General features: G+C 42.5%; 1 protein-coding gene across 2 annotated transcripts in view; it reads right to left on the reverse strand.

The window, feature by feature from the left end:
• The window catches only part of WDR20 (WD repeat domain 20), a 51457-nt gene that overhangs the window by 20823 nt on the left and 13260 nt on the right, over window positions 1–17374 (reverse strand). The window lies entirely within an intron of this gene.

The raw sequence follows: 17374 nt of genomic DNA on the forward strand, positions 1-17374 counted from the left end.
AGCCACCCTCTCCCAATTTTTTATGTGAGATAATCATGATTGTCTGCGTGCACACATACAAATAAATATAAATAAATAAACCCAACCAGATGGGCATGGTATTTATTATTATTATTTGCCGTTTCTTCAGCTGCCGTTTGATCGCAGCCTCCATGGAATGAATTTCTCTGTTGGCTTCTGCGGGAAAGCCCAGCAAACATGTAAACCCAGCAGCCCTTTCTTGGGTTGCTGTCTTTATATGCTTACTGACCTAGGAGTTGAGCCCAAGGCAGCTTACTCCCAAGTAGGAAAAATAGACTGGCGGGAGGCCCTGGCGCATCAAAAGTCAATGCTTGCTCAGCCCCTCGTTCGCTTGCCAGGCCCTGGTGCCGCCGACTTTGGATGGCGCGCGTGAGCCCTCCTCTCCTCCTCCTCCCCCACCCCAGGCATGGAAGCTGGCATGCATGCCATAAGTTCACCACCACTGAATCTGAAGCAGTTCCTAACTTTGTTAGGAGGTTGTATCTGAAAGGTGCTCTGTGCTTCCACTCACACTTGAAGTGGCTCTTCAAGTTATACTACCATGCTTCCTCAGATCCAGCCTCAGTACTTAAAAGAGTTGGAATAAAAGCACTGAACATTTCATTATGTCTAAATGCTTCAGATACCGTTTCCAAAAGCACTGAATTAAATATAACCTCTTTGCCATTTCATATTACAGCACTAACATATTTAATAAGAGTCCACTAAATTTAAGAGACTGTGCAAGCCAGAGTGCTAACCACTGGACCTGGGGGCAAGCAATTTTTAAAGGGTTTGTTACAAACATAAAGAGACCCTATAAGTAAAACAGAGGAAGCAAATACATTAACTATCCTTTAACTAACTCTTGGTTTTTAATGCTCTGAAGGATACATTTCTCACCTGTCTAAATGCGCCTCTGAACAATGACATTTTATTTGACGGGAGGAGAAAAGGACTGATGGTCTTTGCTCTTAAACATCTTGGGAGCCGTAATATTTTTCATTCATTATTCTTACCATGCTGGAGGAACACATTAATACCATTGCTAAACTATTCTCTGCAAGGCAGATACTCAGTGTGAAGACGTTTCTGCATGACACACTGGTATAGGACAGTCATCAGAAACAGATCTAGCATCAAATTAGAGCCAAGCAAGCCCAGAAACACATACACACATTGAATTTAATGTGCCCATTTTTTCTTGGCAAGAGATATTGAAGTCGACCTCTTATGCTAACCCCAAGGTGCCTGGATGACAAAATATGATTTTGCATAGGGATCTATCTAATCCACACCCCATTTCCAACACACTCTTCCAGGAAATCTCCAAGTATGGTATGAAGCAAACAAACTTCTACTGATGTTTACCCCCAATCCCTGGTATTTTGGCATACTTCCTTTGAACATGGTGGTTCGATTTAGCTATCATGGTTAACATTCTCTACAAATCTACCATTTAGACTGGAGACTATCACAACATTTTATTGAATAAAATTTCGTGAATTTTATGAGAATTTACCAAATGTTACGGCTTACCACAAACCAAATCCCTGCTCTTCTAATATTGCTGGTAGGATTACCAAATACCAACATCAATCTATTCACAGCTAAGTGGCAACAGCATCCGCTATGGTTCAATCTTCTCTTCCCCACCTGCACTACCCAAAACGAAACCAGAGCAAGATGTAGCCAAGGCTAATGTGCAGCAAACGAAAATACTGTTTTGAGAGTCCTAGATAAACCTTTTATACCAAGGTGAAAGATACATGGTGACTTAAATTCCGGTACTCCTTGGGCTGCCACCTTTTCCCTTAGGTCTGCTTCTGTTCCTGTAGCAACCTGACACACAATTCAGATTAGGCTTTTTCCGACAAATATATAAGGTAACAGGAAAAAGTTCCACCTATTTATCATCTGTATGTCAGACTACGGTTAAGCAGTCCATTTTTTACTAACATGGACATAAAGCATCCGTCTATCACCTTGCATCCTCCAGGTGTTTTGGATTACAATTCCCAGCAGCTGGAGAAGGCTGACAAAGTTGTGAGAATCACCAACTATATTTCTGCTTCAAAAGGTGAAGGATTCAGGATCTGTGAAATGTGGCAGCCCTAGTTACTACTCATGGCTACCCACTGCATTTCATTTCATTATATTGAGTATTCTTTGCTTACTATGTATAATTACAGTAGAAGTGACAGTTTGTTCCATTTTGTGACACTGAAAGCAAGCACAAAATTACCTGTCAGTATTGGTATCAACTGTGGATTTCAAATATTCAGCTATGTTTTATTTGGGACAAATGTAACTATCTAAACTTCAGAAGACCACACAACAACAACAAAACTTTCCACATCATTGCCCCCAAATCTCTAAGCCTATCAACCCAGCTTAAGCAAAAACTGTATCTTAAGCCAAGGTGTAAAAATTGCTTTCACATTCTTAAATGAACATAGGGACAATGTATTAAGCAACATTTAGAAGTTGTGGTGGGAAGCAGTCAGAGTTAATAAATGATTATGCCAATATTTATATTAATAACTGACACAATTTAGCAAACACAAATCCTTGAAAAATCACACTGCAAGTCAGTCTTCTTATTTATGCTTCTTTTCAAAGAACCAACTGAGGGCTGTTGCTGTTTTTAATGGTAAATTCCTGCCCCAAACACAAAGTCCTGCTCTCCTTCAGTTTTTTGAATTGCCCTGGGTCTGTACGGCTAGGGCAGAACACTCTTTGACCATCATCCCAGGGGGATGAGCCGCCATATTGGATGGTGCTGTGCACGTTCTAGTGGAAGAAAACAATCTAAGGTGAGCCACCTATCTTGCTGAGCAGTGTGAAGAGTCCTTTTCAGCTGAAGAGATCAAAGGCCTTTGTCAGGCCTATGAAGATGATGTACAAGGGGCGTCTCTGCTTTCAGCATTTCTCCTGCAGCTGATGCAGTGAAAAAATCATGTTGACTGTTGACCTCTGAGCTCTAAAGGTACACTGTGACTCGGGAAAGACTTGTAAGCAATTGACTGTAATCTGTTGAGAACTATATGGGCAAAGGCTCAGCTCAATTTACTGGCCCGCATACAGCTCATTAGTGTCACCAGACTCTGGTCTGGCATCTTCACAGCATCACCTGATTTCAGGTGGAACAGAGAGACAGCTGGGAATAATCTGCATATTGTTGACATTGTTTCCCAAATGATGTTCCCCAGCAGTTTCATATAGGTACTTAACAACACGGAGGTTAAGATGGATCCTTGCAAGGGGCCTATCAAAAATGCCTCAGGATATCTTGATGATGTAGAGTGATTTTGAACAATAAATGGCCAATATTTACAGAACACGAAGTTCTATCATTAAGATATACTGGGAGTATTCATTTTATTCATACCAGCATTTATATGCCACTTTTCATCAACACAATGGGCTATTAATTGTGGTTATATGCAACAAAGGCTATGTGGTGGATAGAAAAGTCCAAATACATTCATTAGACACATCAATTCAGAATCTTTCAAGGGTTATCCCAACCTGCTCTCTGCATACCCCATTTACCCGTCTTAGGCTGGGCCAATTTTTAGGCTCCATACACATTCACAAAGCAATGATTCAATTCCTCTTTCAGGCTTCAGATGACACCCTCATCAAAACAAGGATTTTCTCCCTTATTGCCTGCTTTATATTCTTCTGCACCCTTATGTGTTTAAAGCAGAGATTAAATCAAAATTCTGATGCTCCTTAAACACAATTTCAAGCCACTGAGACTTGTTGCCAAAGATCTGCATGACTTCAGATAAGTGGAGATGGAGATTGCTAGCATCATCCAAAAGGCATTCATTCAGTACACATACCACCACTGTTTATTATCTATTGTGTCAACTTCCATCTTTTGACTAAGCACTTCAGATGGCAATTCAGCACCGCACACCATGCAATTGTGCTACATGAATGCATAAAGATTTCCATTCTTTGGTTTGGTGCAACATTTTGTTAAACAAAAAAGGTATTACAGCAGATTTCTCTCTTCTCTGATGATTAACCCTATGATTGTACTTACTTGACAAATCAGCACAAAAACCTGACATTCTCTAGGTCATTCAAAACAGTAGGTGCTTCCTATAAATGACATAGTAACTCATTGGAAGTGCTTGCGTGTGATGTTAAACCGTTCTTTAGTGCTATGCACACAAGCTGCAATGAGCCTAAACAAAGCCTCAGGCTCATGGGTTCCCCTATCTTGTACAGCCAGGAGAAGGATTTTGCCAGCATTTTCTTTCACTTTCCCCTCATCTTAGCTTGTCCTTGTGTACGAAATAGAAATTGTAGTTTCCGGAAAGTTCTGCTTAGTTTAACAAGTCAGCTTCTTAACTCGCCATCTAAAGCTAGCTTATTTTGAACTAACCAGTATATGTGATAAACTGCAATATTTTGCTTATATGAAACAAGCAGAGATTAGAGGAAAGTGGGGATGGGGCCTTGCAAAGCTCTCCCTGTAAAATGGGTAAGGAGGAAATGGAGCCCAATGCTTCACTTGGGTTTGTTCCACCTCATGCATGTAGCACGAAACCTTGGCCTGGTTCTGATCCACAGAACCACCTTTATGGCCTACCAACCTTTGACCAAAATCAGGGGTAGGAAAGCCTTGTCTTGTCATTGGAAGGTGGTTTTGGAGACCTGAGAAATAGGAAAGAGCACGAAGACTTCCTTACAAAGGTACTGTGCCAGAGGGAGAAAAGGCACTAAGACTATCGTGATTTTCCTTCTTTTTGTTTATCTCAACCCACACTCCTAGCCTATTGTGGGGTTGAAAATGTTGTGTATGCAGACACAAACTACAGTGGTGCCTCGCAAGACGAAATGAATCCGTTCCGCGAGTCTCTTCGTCTTGCGGTTTTTTCATCTTGCGAAGCACGGTTATTAGCGGCTTAGCGGCTATTAACGGTTTAGCGGCTTTAAGAAAAAGGAAACAAACTCGCAAGAACTCGCAAGACATTTCGTCTTGCGAAGCAAGCCCATAGGGAAATTCGTCTTGCGGAACGACTCAAAAAACGGAAAACCCTTTCGTCTAGCGAGTTTTTCGTCTTGCGAGACATTCGTCTTGCGGGGCACCACTGTATCCATGTTTGTCATGCCCATATCATAAGTGAGCAGCTTTCACTATGGCCCTTAGGCTGAAAAAGATATTAGCCAACCCTACACTAAGCAATGGTTTAGTGCTGGGGTGGGGAGCCTCAGGCCCAGGGGTCTAATGCGAGCTCACCTCAATACAAGCTCACATCACTGGCACTGCTTTACTTCCTCAAGTGCTTTTGCCTGCCCAGAATACCTCTTTGAAATATGATCATCCCTTTTGCTTGCCTGGATGGAAAGAGAGATCTGCATGTGGGAAAACCTCTGGGTTTTGCAAGGCTGGAATGTGGCCCATAATTCAAAGGTAAGAAAGACAGCTGCTGCTCCATTGACTGTTTTGCCTCTCGCCCACCCATTTCTGTCTCTATTCCCACCCACTGCAAGCATGCGAGAAGGTTCCTATGAGGAAACTCACCCCATCCAGAGTTTAGTGTTCCATGCAAACTAGGACAATGTCTAAATCCAGTCCTTAATGTAGTATCAAGTCAGACTCAATGGTTAGCCACTCTAACTGTCCAATATTATATTTCCTCTTTGAAATTAGAATGATTCCAATTTGGCTGCATTTTATGGCCAAATGCATGGGTTTCTTTAAGGTTACCCTGCTGGCTAATTAGCAGCGGCTTCAGGACAGGGTGTTCAGGAGGAGAAACAGGTGGTGTGTCTACTTCCCTCTCCCCAGTAGTTGTTTCTCAATTCAGAGTAGTACTACAGCCAGCAAGTTTCAAATGTAAGTCTCCAGGGGGGGGCGGGGGAGAGAGAAATGGGTTTGGAGGGTGGCATATTTGGATAATAAAAAACAGCCACTAGGGAAAAGATTACTCACCATCTCTCAAAATTTTTGATTTGATTTTTTAGGTTCCTACAGAGATGTTACTGACCTCTGTGTGTAATGTCTACTTTGGCCCTTAAGCAACAGGATTTTTTCAAGTGCAAACACACCAACATGTCAATTATCAAGTACTATATATAAGTATCAAGTAGCACAATACAAACAGTAATACTGAAACCCCAAAGATCTTAGCACCTTGGTTGAAAAATAAATGTATTACGGATACTGGCATTTCAGTGTAAAAGAAACTGTTCACAGTCCTATAATATGCACACCACAGAAGTCAAAATCTTAGGTGTTCATCTTTCACTTAGATGTAAATAAGTTATCAACAAACTAAATGCAGTTTGCATAATTCTATCTTGGGTTGCTATGGAGATGTTCTAATGTGGTGGTGATGATGGTTAATCACTGTGCATTCTCTCTATCCTAAATGGCTGTGTCAAATTCTGATTTTGTACTTTTGTTAAATTGTAGAGATGTTTTTCATCATATGGAAACTGCCTAGTAAGAACAGGTGAGAATTACAAAATGATTCAATTATTTAGTATTGCGCCATGCAATAAAAACAAAAATCCCAGAGACACCTGCTTTATGAAATGTTAAGAAATGCATAGAAGTCTTAATTTGCTTCTGTCTTGGAACTGACATGTTTTATTCCAAGTAAGCTATGAATAAAATGTCATTTTACAGCACTCCTTGAATTCTAAAAATGAGAACCAGCTGGTTTATACATACATTGTAAATTGATTGTCAGGGTCGTAAGAGGTGCAGAAGTATTTTAACTCTAAGGCAGCACGAGGCAGAAGTTCTGGACTAGAGTTCAGATGAAGCTTTTGGAATAAGTGAACTCCTTCCTGTCCATAAAGGCTCCCGACCTTTTTGGGTCATGGACACAACTGCAAACCAGGGGAACTATCAGAATGCTTCTTTCGTGTTTAATTTCAGTGAGGGCGGGGAGACTCTGTGCACAGAAGCATATGCCTCTGTGGGCACCACCATGGTGACATCTGTGTTACAGTGCTATGTCTGTGTAAAGGTAGATCAGATATACTTGTTGCAATAATTATGCAAGCCTACCTTGCAACAGGAGTTGGCAAGCAGCCTATGTAAATCAGAGTCAGATTTGTTTCAAAACATATAGGACAGGATACAAAAAATTCTAAGCAAGGGTTCAAGTGCTCTGGTACATGTACAAGAAAGTTTCTGTTCTCCACTTTTGATCAATGTTCCTTGTGGTATGCCAGAGATTGTTTCTGCAAGTGCTTTAAGGTGGTCTTGTGCAAAGCAAAGGGGCTGTATGGGCAGAAGCCCAGAACAGAGCTCTTTACATCCCACCTACTTTAGCAATTGATTGACTGCATTTCTATTCCACATCTGAGTAAGTTCTCAGGGGAGCAAACTATCAGAAAACCAAGTGTGAAATGCAATGAAAAGACAAATCAAGTCTAAAATCACAGAGGGACATGCCAGCGAGAAACTAAACAATTTGCATTTTTTTTTAATGGTGCTTATTATTGTACAGCACCCTGCTATTTGATAATTTGACAGTGCAGAAATACATACATACATACATACATACATACATACATACATACATACATACGGCCTGAGGGAATAAAGAGGTATTTGCTAAGTGCAAGAAGGGCATCAAGGAAGACACCAGGTGAGCCTCTCTGAGTTGAGCAGTCTACAGTCAGGGCACACCTTTTGAAGAGGCCCTTTTCCCAGAATCCACCTGCATAACCTTATCTCTCTGGTGTACTTAAAGGCCTCAGAAGTAGAGTTCAAAGTCAAAATAGGTATAAGATACACTAGTCAACACTACAGTAGGCTCATAAATGGATCAGGAGCGGTATGTATTTTAATGGGATGAATAGAGTGAAATGTTATGATTGGTGGAGAGAGAGAGAGAGAGAGAGAGAGAGAGAGAGAGAGAGAGAGAGAAACAAAGAGAAAATGTACACATAGTACCGCTGCGGTGGGAAGGTAAACAGCATTTCCGTGTGCTCTGGTTTCTGTCACGGTGTTCCGTTGTGCCAGAAGCGGCTTAGTCATGCTGGCCACATGACCCGGAAAGCTGTCTGCGGACAAACTCCGGCTCCCTCGGCCTGAAAGCGAGATGAGCGCCGCAACCCCAGAGTCGCCTTTGACTTAACCGTCAAGGGGTCCTTTACCTTTTACACATAATAGTGTTTAGCTTTTTGTGTTCCTTTGTTGTTAATACTGTTTAACAGATTATGAATGTTTTATTCATGATTTCCCTCTGTCATTTTTACAGCAACAGTTCCCAAAATCAATGATTTTTCAGAGAACCCTAGGAGGAGGAGGAAGTTCAACTTAAATATCACAAGTTCATCTCTACAGTCATGTTTCAATTTCCCACCCCATAATGAAACATTTAATACCAGCAACGCAATTGCCTTGCAGTCAGTAAGTGGTGGAATTCATTGCTCATCTGCTCCCTCACACACAAACAGTATGTAAGCACAGGTTGGTTAACAGCTCTGATTTATAGATCTTCTGTGCTGCATGACTGCAATAAGCTGTGTATGGGAAATGTATATTCTATTCCAGTGTATTTAAGATGTGGATGAACTTATGCCAAAGAAGAAAGACAAGAACAACTTTTGAATAGGAGAAGAGAAAGCAGCAAGTTGTCAGAAAAAGTGCCTCTATGTTGAACCACAGAATGCTTTGCAAAAGTACGGCTTGGTGGCATGAAAAACACACACCAGTCCACTGAAGGGAAGAAAAATGAACAGTTGTAAACTTAAAGCGGATTAGCTTAAGCAGTGAGCTTCAAACAGAAACTCTTGTCAGTGATAACTAAACAGCACAGCATGGTTATAGACATCTAAAGATCAAGAAACCTTCAAGCCAACACAGTATGCCATCTTGAGAAAATCACTGAGTATTTAGAAACACACACATTCTCTTTAAAGAGCTCTAACCAACTCTGGTTTTAATAGCATGGCACCAATGAAAACACGTTTTCACCACTGGGAACACAAGAGGGAAAAGCAAGCTAATGGCAATGCCAACTCTCATCTAAGCTTCTTGATTTTCAATGACAATAGCTTGACATGATGTCTGAATTGGGAAGATTAAGGTTCATAGTATGCTTCAAAAATAGAACCAGAAGCTATGGTTTGTGGTAACCACTGTCTGAGCAATTCTGGTGTCAGGAAAAAGTGTGGTTGACAGAAACCAGGAAGTGCAGGATGGAAGGGGAGAGTAAATAAGTGACCATGTAAGCCCTTTACAGCCAGATTACGGACAACCCATAGTTTGGTTGTAATATTGGGACTGTGTGTCAATGGTCCCTTCCTTGCAACTGCAACTGCAAAAAGACTGCCCCTCACTCCACCGCCACACACTGAATTTGCACCTCCCTTTCCTTTCTTGGTACCACTGGTTCCAAGCACACAACTCTTTGTCACCACTTCTCAGCACTCAGTAGTTCACAGGGTGTAAGCTGCTGCCGCCACCGCCACCACCTATTACTGCATTTCTCCACTTCCAGATAGGCCAGTTGGAGCACTGGCTGGTGTTTGAAAGGAAGGTAGCAGCAAAATGGAGAGGAGAGGAGAGGAGAGGAGAGGAGAGGAGAGGAGAGGAGAGGAGAGGAGAGGAGAGGAGAGGAGGGGAGGGGAGGGAAGAAAAGAAAAGAAAAGAAAAGAAAAAAGAAAAGAAAAGAAAAGAAAAGAAAGATGGCAGACAGAAACAAGTAGGCAGAGGGAGGGAGATGGTGGCAGTTCTATAAGAATTAGCAGAATCCCAGCAGACAAGAGTCTCAGCCTCAGTGACAAAGCATTAAGGTAAACAGTTAAGCAAACAAGCAAGGTAAGCACCTGCCACCTGCACAGGTTTAGCAATAGGGCCAGTAGGCAAAGGCAGATAACCTTCCCACTTTATCTTGCAAATCCTAACTTCACAACTGTAGAAGACCAAGAACAAAAAGCATGCAGGTAGAAAGCCAACAGGGTTGTGGGGGCTATTCAGCGTTATTGTGCAGTGTCATATGTACAACTATTTGTCTGCTGCACAAAATATTGCTGCAAAATGCTTTCACACTCCTGGTATGAAAGATTTCCCATATTCACTGAGACAGAAAAAACAAGTCTAAAGCACGTGAACAAGATTACTGTTCTCCTTGCTTATATACACTGGTCTCAAATTTCCCTCCCTAGCAGGTGTTTTCCTATCAGAGGAGTAGGGAAAGGTTTTGCAGACAAAAAATGTTGTCAGACGCAATTTTAAAAGGCCTCAGTAATTATTGAGCAATTCAATTTCAGTAGCTCTCTCAAAATGATTTCTGCTGTAGACTTCTCCCTTCCCCAAGGTCCAACTGAAACAATTAAAAGATGCACCCTAGCAGCATAACAACGTGAAAGCAATTAGCCTCATTTGTTTCATAATCATACAACTTGTTAACCTGGTTTAGTAACATTTGGAAGTTTGGCTTCGCAACTGACAGCCAGCAGAAAAGAATTCACATATTCTCAAAATGGTGCCATATGCAGCTACTCCGTCATATGCACGCAGGTAGTCAACTGGTGGGGTGGGAGTGAAAATGAATGCTGGGGTTTTGGAGCAAATGGCAGCCACCACTGCTAGAAGACAAGCTGGCATTTTAGTGTGTTCCCTTCCTGGAAATCTGCTCTCTTTCACTTCCTACTACCTCCTTACCTATCCTAGTATACTAGCAGTGATGTGGGGCAGAACATTTTCCATGTGAAAGAATGTTTTCTTAAAAATGAGTTAGGAGCATCATAATGAATAAATGCAATTTCACTGGGCATGTTCAAAGTTGTAAGTTGTCCCCACCCCCGTAACTATAGGTCCTTTCTCATGTTCCATCTAGTCATGGAGGGGAGTGGGATTGTGGCTACTTACTTGGTCCCTTCTCACCAAACATGCAGAAGCCCTGCTCGTACAACCTCTGCTCGCTGTGCAAAAAGTGAGAACAGGCTATAAGGGTGTTGGATCTGTGCTGCTGGCTGGTCAGGGCTCCTAATCACACATGCAGCTGTATGCACTAGAGCCTGTTTCTTAATTCTACAGAAGTCAGGGAACCAGCCATCTGCAACCAACCATGCCCTGGGCACTCCAGACTCTCATGCCGCCAACAAAAATAAGGTACCTATTTATGGGACACTGACACAAAACTTTGTTCATATACCATTACAATGCAAAATATTGAAATTTCACCAACCCCCCTTCCTTCCTTCCTTCCTTCCTTCCTTCCTTCCTTCCTTCCTTCCCTCCCTCCCTCCCTCCCTCCCTCCCTCCCTCTCTTTCCACGTCTCTCCCCACCCCTGCAACTCCACATTACTTATAACAGTAATGTCTTGCCCAATACAAAACTCTTTTGAGTTTTATAAATTTAGCATAACAACAGGGAATATGTCCAATTATGCTCACCGTGGCAAGGATGTAACTTCACTGTAGTGAGCAGCCTGCCTTTATCCCAACTCTGAAGCTGTAGAAAGTGGCAGATCTCTTTCTATGGAGATCCCTACCACCTGGGCCACTAGGCAGAAAGTTAAGGGACATCTGACAGCTATGTTGCCAGACAACCTTGGCCATTCAGGAACAGACTGCCTTTCATTGCCCCCAATGTTTTTTGTGCTTGAGTTCAGGAAATGCAGAGAAGGGGTTACCGTCTTTTTCTGTGTATAAGATGAGGTTGTTATATTATAAAGAACTGTTACAATTTTGGGGTCATCTTATACACGGATAGTGAGGGGGGACCTGCGATTGGTGGCAGCTGCGAGCAGGAGATTTTAAGCTGTGATTTGGCTGTGGTTTTTGGGCTGCAGCAATGTGTGCTGGTGACTGGCTGCTGCTGTGGGAAGTGGCTGTGTGTTTGGCGGTTGCTGGTGGCTAGCGGGCAGACAATCAATGGCTTCGGTGAGTTGTGCAACTCTGGGCAATCCCCCCTAAAAAAGCTCAACAACTCTGGGCAATCTCCCCCCATTTCTTTAATTTTGAGTCCCCCAAAATAGGGGTTGTCTTCTACACGGGTGTGTGTTATACACGGAAAAACACGGTATCTATCCAGTTTTTCGCATGGCCAGCAAGGAAAGCCAAAAATTGTAGACACCTGTTTCAGCGCCTTCAATTCTTAGTGTGCTTTAATTTTCCTCCTTATCAGACCTTCTCATTAAAATCCCTTCAGCTGCTGGAAAAATGCTGGTGCTATATAGCATGTACGGTTATCAGAGTACACGGTACTTCTTAAGTTGTTTACTATTAGTCAAAATAAACATGCTGAATAAGATCCTAATTTAGAGCATGGAACCCTTTTCTGGAAACTCCACAACATGGCCCAATAGGTAAAAGGGCAGTGGGGTGATTATTTGAGGTAGGAGATGACGAGCCAGAACTCCAAACAGCTGAAGAAAGAAGAAGGTACTCACATCTTTTCCTCCTTTGGATCAGTGTCTAAAATTGCAGTACCTCTCAACTTCCTTATTCTCACCTGCTATGCAAAACCTTCTTGCCTATCTGGTTAGGGCACCTCCTTCACCCTTTCAAACACTTCCAGGAAAGCATGCCAGATTAACTCCTCCCTGACATTGGTGTGAGGCCTTAATCTCCAACAGCCCATCTTGGAGAAATGAAATGAATCTGGAGCCAGGCAAAAGGGAGGGGAGGAAAAGGAGCACTCCTATTCAAATAATATCCTTTTGTTCCAATCAATAGGTTATAGATAGCTATGTATGAGCTCCTCATGCAATAACAGGCTGCTGGAAGAAACATTAATTCATAAATATTTTTCATCTTCTTTATAATCTTGGCTACATCCATCCCTATGGCACCCCTAAATTAGATCACTCTCTCTGCTTTAATCAAATGTACTCTTTGAACGCTAAATCATGCTAATTTTACAGAAACAGTGATGATCAAGAAAGATGTGGTATACTATAACAGATAGCTTAAAGAAAAACTATGAAGACAAGAACAATCTAAGCTCATTAATCAATAATCAGTTTTGCTGAGCAAATTAGAGGGTTAAGAGGGTGGCGCAAATATAATAATAATAAAACACCACTGGCAATGGGAGCAATTTAGATGTATACATGCCAGTTAGGCGGAGGATTTCTACCTATTCAGGCAAGAAAGTAATTAACAGTTCCTAGAAAATCATGTTATGTTACAGTTATTGAGTTAGAAAGAATAAAGGTAAAGGTAAAGGTACCCCTGCCCATACGGGCCAGTCTTGACAGACTCTAGGGTTGTGCGCTCATCTCACTCAAGAGGCCGGGGGCCAGCGCTGTCCGGAGACACTTCTGGGTCACGTGGCCAGCGTGACAAGCTGCATCTGGCGAGCCAGCGCAGCACACGGAACGCTGTTTACCTTCCCGCTAGTAAGCGGTCCCTATTTATCTACTTGCACCCGGGGGTGCTTTCGAACTGCTAGGTTGGCAGGCGCTGGGACCGAGCAGCAGGAGCGCACCCCGCCACGGGGATTCGAACCGCCGACCTGACGATCGGCAAGTCCTAGGCGCTGAGGTTTTACCCACAGCGCCACCCACGTCCCTATTTAGAAAGAATAGGCAGTAACAATTTAAACTTCTATTGAACTTAAGTCAAAAGTCATTGGGAGGCTCCTCGACAAGTTCTGAAAAACTGTGTTACTTCCCCCCACCCAAATGTTACGACTCTAGTCCCAACAGAATCAGGAAAAAGTGTTACAACAGTAACACATAGCGCTACAGTGGTTCTAGAAATAGAAAAATTAGGTTTCGCATGTGTTCATGACACACTGCCTCCAAATTTAGTACTTTCCTGTTCTGGTTAAAAATGTAAAACTAGTTAACCATCTACTTTGATTTGTGTAGCTTCTCAACTCCATCACCAGAGTGAAAAACTTATTTAGTGCCACACACACAGATGCCTCCAGGAACTGCAATCCCAGACAGACTTCTATTTATACTTGAAAATATAATTACAGTGTCTCCTGTGCCATGCCTCCCAATCCCTGTTCTCAGTCACTTTTATAAATCCTATAAAAAGGATGTAGCAAAGGCCTTATTTTCCTCCTCCCCCTGTTTCTAGTTGTAGCAACTTGTTTCCTGCATCTATTAAGTCTTCAAATATTCAGCACTCCATTTTAATTACTGCTCATTTGGACAGATCCTCCCTCCATAACAGCTGCCCACCTTTTCCTGTACTGGTCCCTATTTGCAGCTTGAAGTCATTTGGATTAATCATTCTCTTCTCTCCTCAGAATGAGATATTGGGGCAGAACATTGGTATTCTGCGAGACATGAGATATTTGTGGGCTGCTTAAATGTTTTATTGCTAAGGAGAAAATCTAGAACCAACTATTTTGTCCTTTAATTGAGGATTTTTTGGAAGCAGTAATAGCAAAGCCTCTTCCAAGAGATTACCAGCACATCGGTCGAATTAAGATTTTACCAACTCAAGGCAGCTCACACTACAATCCCAAGCTTCAAGGATACCATCTTAACTGGCTTACGTTCCCAATGCTGATGTATCTTGGGCACATACCACACCATCATTGGCGATCATTTTAGCTGATAGTCCCAGAGACAGCAACATCCTCACTGTTGGCAGAACTATTGATAGAGTGGCCAAGATGGGCAGCAGGTGGTGAGGATCAAGCTTGGCCCAATTTCTTTGCTGGCAAAATAACTGAAAATGAGTTGCCAAAATAAACTATTCCTCTGCCTGCCACCACCTACACTGCTGTGGCAGACTATAGACTCTAACTGCACCTAACTGCAGTGCGCTAACACTAGTATACAAACCGCCCCGCACTAAGGAAGCCCTTTACTCACATGACAGAGCACACATCACTTGGGTCTCACATAGTTTCCACAATGGGAACTTTGGTGAGAAGATCTATGGTGCAAGGGCAGACTGCACAAAGAGAGGGCACCCTACATGAACAGCCTAGCCTCAGCACAAATACAGGGTGAGCTCATTGCCACCATTGGCCTTCTCAGAACTCTAACTCTGCCTCAGGATTCAAAACAGAGATTATACTCCACTGCTTCAAAAGGGTTCACAAGGAGGAAAGGTGCCATGCCTCAAAGTATATCTGCTACACACGTCTCCCACATTTTGCTCCTCATGCTTCAATACTCTCAACTGTGTAGAAGAAATGCTCGAGTCCATGAGCAGCATGTGCTCTGTTCCAGCCACTGCAACTGCTGGTCAAAGGTGCAGAGGCCCACCTGCCTTATAGGATCAATGCCTACTTTGAGCACAGATCTTTGTTCTCCTTGTCCATTTATTTATCCATACCCAGTTTTTTCTAGACTCTATGCACGTAAGAGTCCCACTTCCCAAGGAAGGGGTAACTATTGTTTCAGACAGTACCCTTCCTCCACACAACACGACAAGGGCACCAGAAGGGCACTGAGATGGGAGAACCATCACTTGCTCATGAGCACTTTGACTCAACCAGTCCAGTGACTGTGTTGCAGCTGGTAATCATTACTCATCAATGTCCCTATGGCACTTCAGAGGCAGCACTCCAGGGAAGGATGTTCAATATTATACAAACCCCAGACAGCTTGCTTGGGAGGAAGCATATATTGGACCCAGGCTGCCCTAAGGCATGGGCTCAAGGTTCTGCCATACTCATCTGAAAAAAGGATCCAAGAGAAAAGAAGCCCCTAGGCAAACATACTGGTATGCTCAATGCATGATGTACAACCCTAACTGCTTGTTAGGATATGGCCCCCTACCCTGTAAAAAAATACATAATTCTCCCACACCCAATAAGATTTTATTCTTCCCACCTTGCCTTTTTCTTTCAAAGAAAAAGTATTAGCCAAAGGCTAAGCTCAGCTCTTATTCTGACTATCAATTTCTACTAAGCAGAGGTTGGATGGCCACCTGTCATGGATGCTATGTTGAGATTCCAGCATTGCAGGGGGTTGGACTGAATGACCCTTGGAGTCCCTTCCAACCCTACAATTTGATTATTCTATACTAGCAGAAAATTACCTTCATAGGTGTATTTTATATACTTTGATGTCAATAATGCCCTTCTTTCTCTGTTACCACAAACTGCTTACTATAGAAGCAGCTTCCCTCCTACAGAACTGCAAATTATAAACTGTATTTCATGCAGAGAACATGTTTGGATTAACGTATATAAATATAATAAATATATGTCTAAAATAGAAGCTGCCATCCACACCCCACATCTGGCTTAAGTACTTCACAATGGAGTGTTGGTTCTCCTCTCCCCCTGCATTAGTAATTTTAACTCACGGTTGCTACCCAACTTTTTCTTGTTGTTTTTTGATGCTGCAAAGCACAGTCAAGCTTTCTGCACTATGTATGTCAGAGTTCCCTGCTGAAACCAATGCTGGCTTGGGAGAGTTTCTGCCTCCATTCTCAGGATGACACAGTCCCCAAACCCACCCTTAAAAACATGGAAGCAAGCCATGAGACTATTATAAGGTATGAATAACCCCTGAAGCTGATGAGTGAAGCTTTGGTAGAAGCAACACTTGCAAGTTTAGCTCTTAATGAAACTCATTTCCTGGCCTCAGGATGATGCAAGTATTTGGGAAAGGGAGTTGAGATGTCTGAATGGCTTGGCTGTTCTCAGCCATTTTCATCTTTGTCCTCCTTCAAAATGATCTGTGCCGTCTGACACGGACCAGCACAGCCACTCCTGTTTGCACATGGACTTAGTAGTGAATTAAGGCAGCAAATGCACCATCTTAACATCAACCACACCTCACAACTCGTTCCAGGCAATGAACTTTTTATTCACTTGCCATTTTTCATTTTGCTTTCCAGTACAGTGGTACCTCGCAAGACGAATGCCTCGCAAGACAAAAAACTCGCTAGACGAAAGGGTTTTTTGTTTTTTGAGCTGCTTCGCAAGACGATTTTCCCTATGGGCTTGCTTCGCAAGACAGAAACGTCTTGCAAGTTTGTTTCCTTTTTCTTAACACCGTTAATACAGTTGCGACTTGACTTCGAGGAGCAACTCATAGAACGCGGTGTGGTAGCCTTTTTTGAGGTTTTTAAAGACTTTGGTGATTTTTGAAGCTTTTCCAAAACTTTCCCGACACCGTGCTTCGCAAGACGAAAAAAATCGCAAGACGACAAAACTCGCGGAACGAATTAATTTCGTCTTGCGAGGCACCACTGTATCTCCATTTGAGTTTTGGAACTTCTGGACACTGCAATAATGGTACTGGGTGGCCTCAAAGATTTCCTTTGGAGAAAGAGATCATATTACATATGCTTGCCACCAACTGCAACCTCAAAATCATTAGCAACATGTTTATCATCCATTCTTTAACACATCTCTGGAGAGGAGGTTAAGGGAAGAGATTATTGATTCCTTAAAGATTTAAACGAGAAAAGGTATGAAGCTGAGGGAATTTGTGGTTTCTTAGAATAAGG

The sequence above is a fragment of the Podarcis muralis genome, chromosome 1 (genome assembly GCF_964188315.1).
Source record: "Podarcis muralis chromosome 1, rPodMur119.hap1.1, whole genome shotgun sequence".
Classification (NCBI taxonomy): Eukaryota; Metazoa; Chordata; class Lepidosauria; order Squamata; family Lacertidae; genus Podarcis; species Podarcis muralis.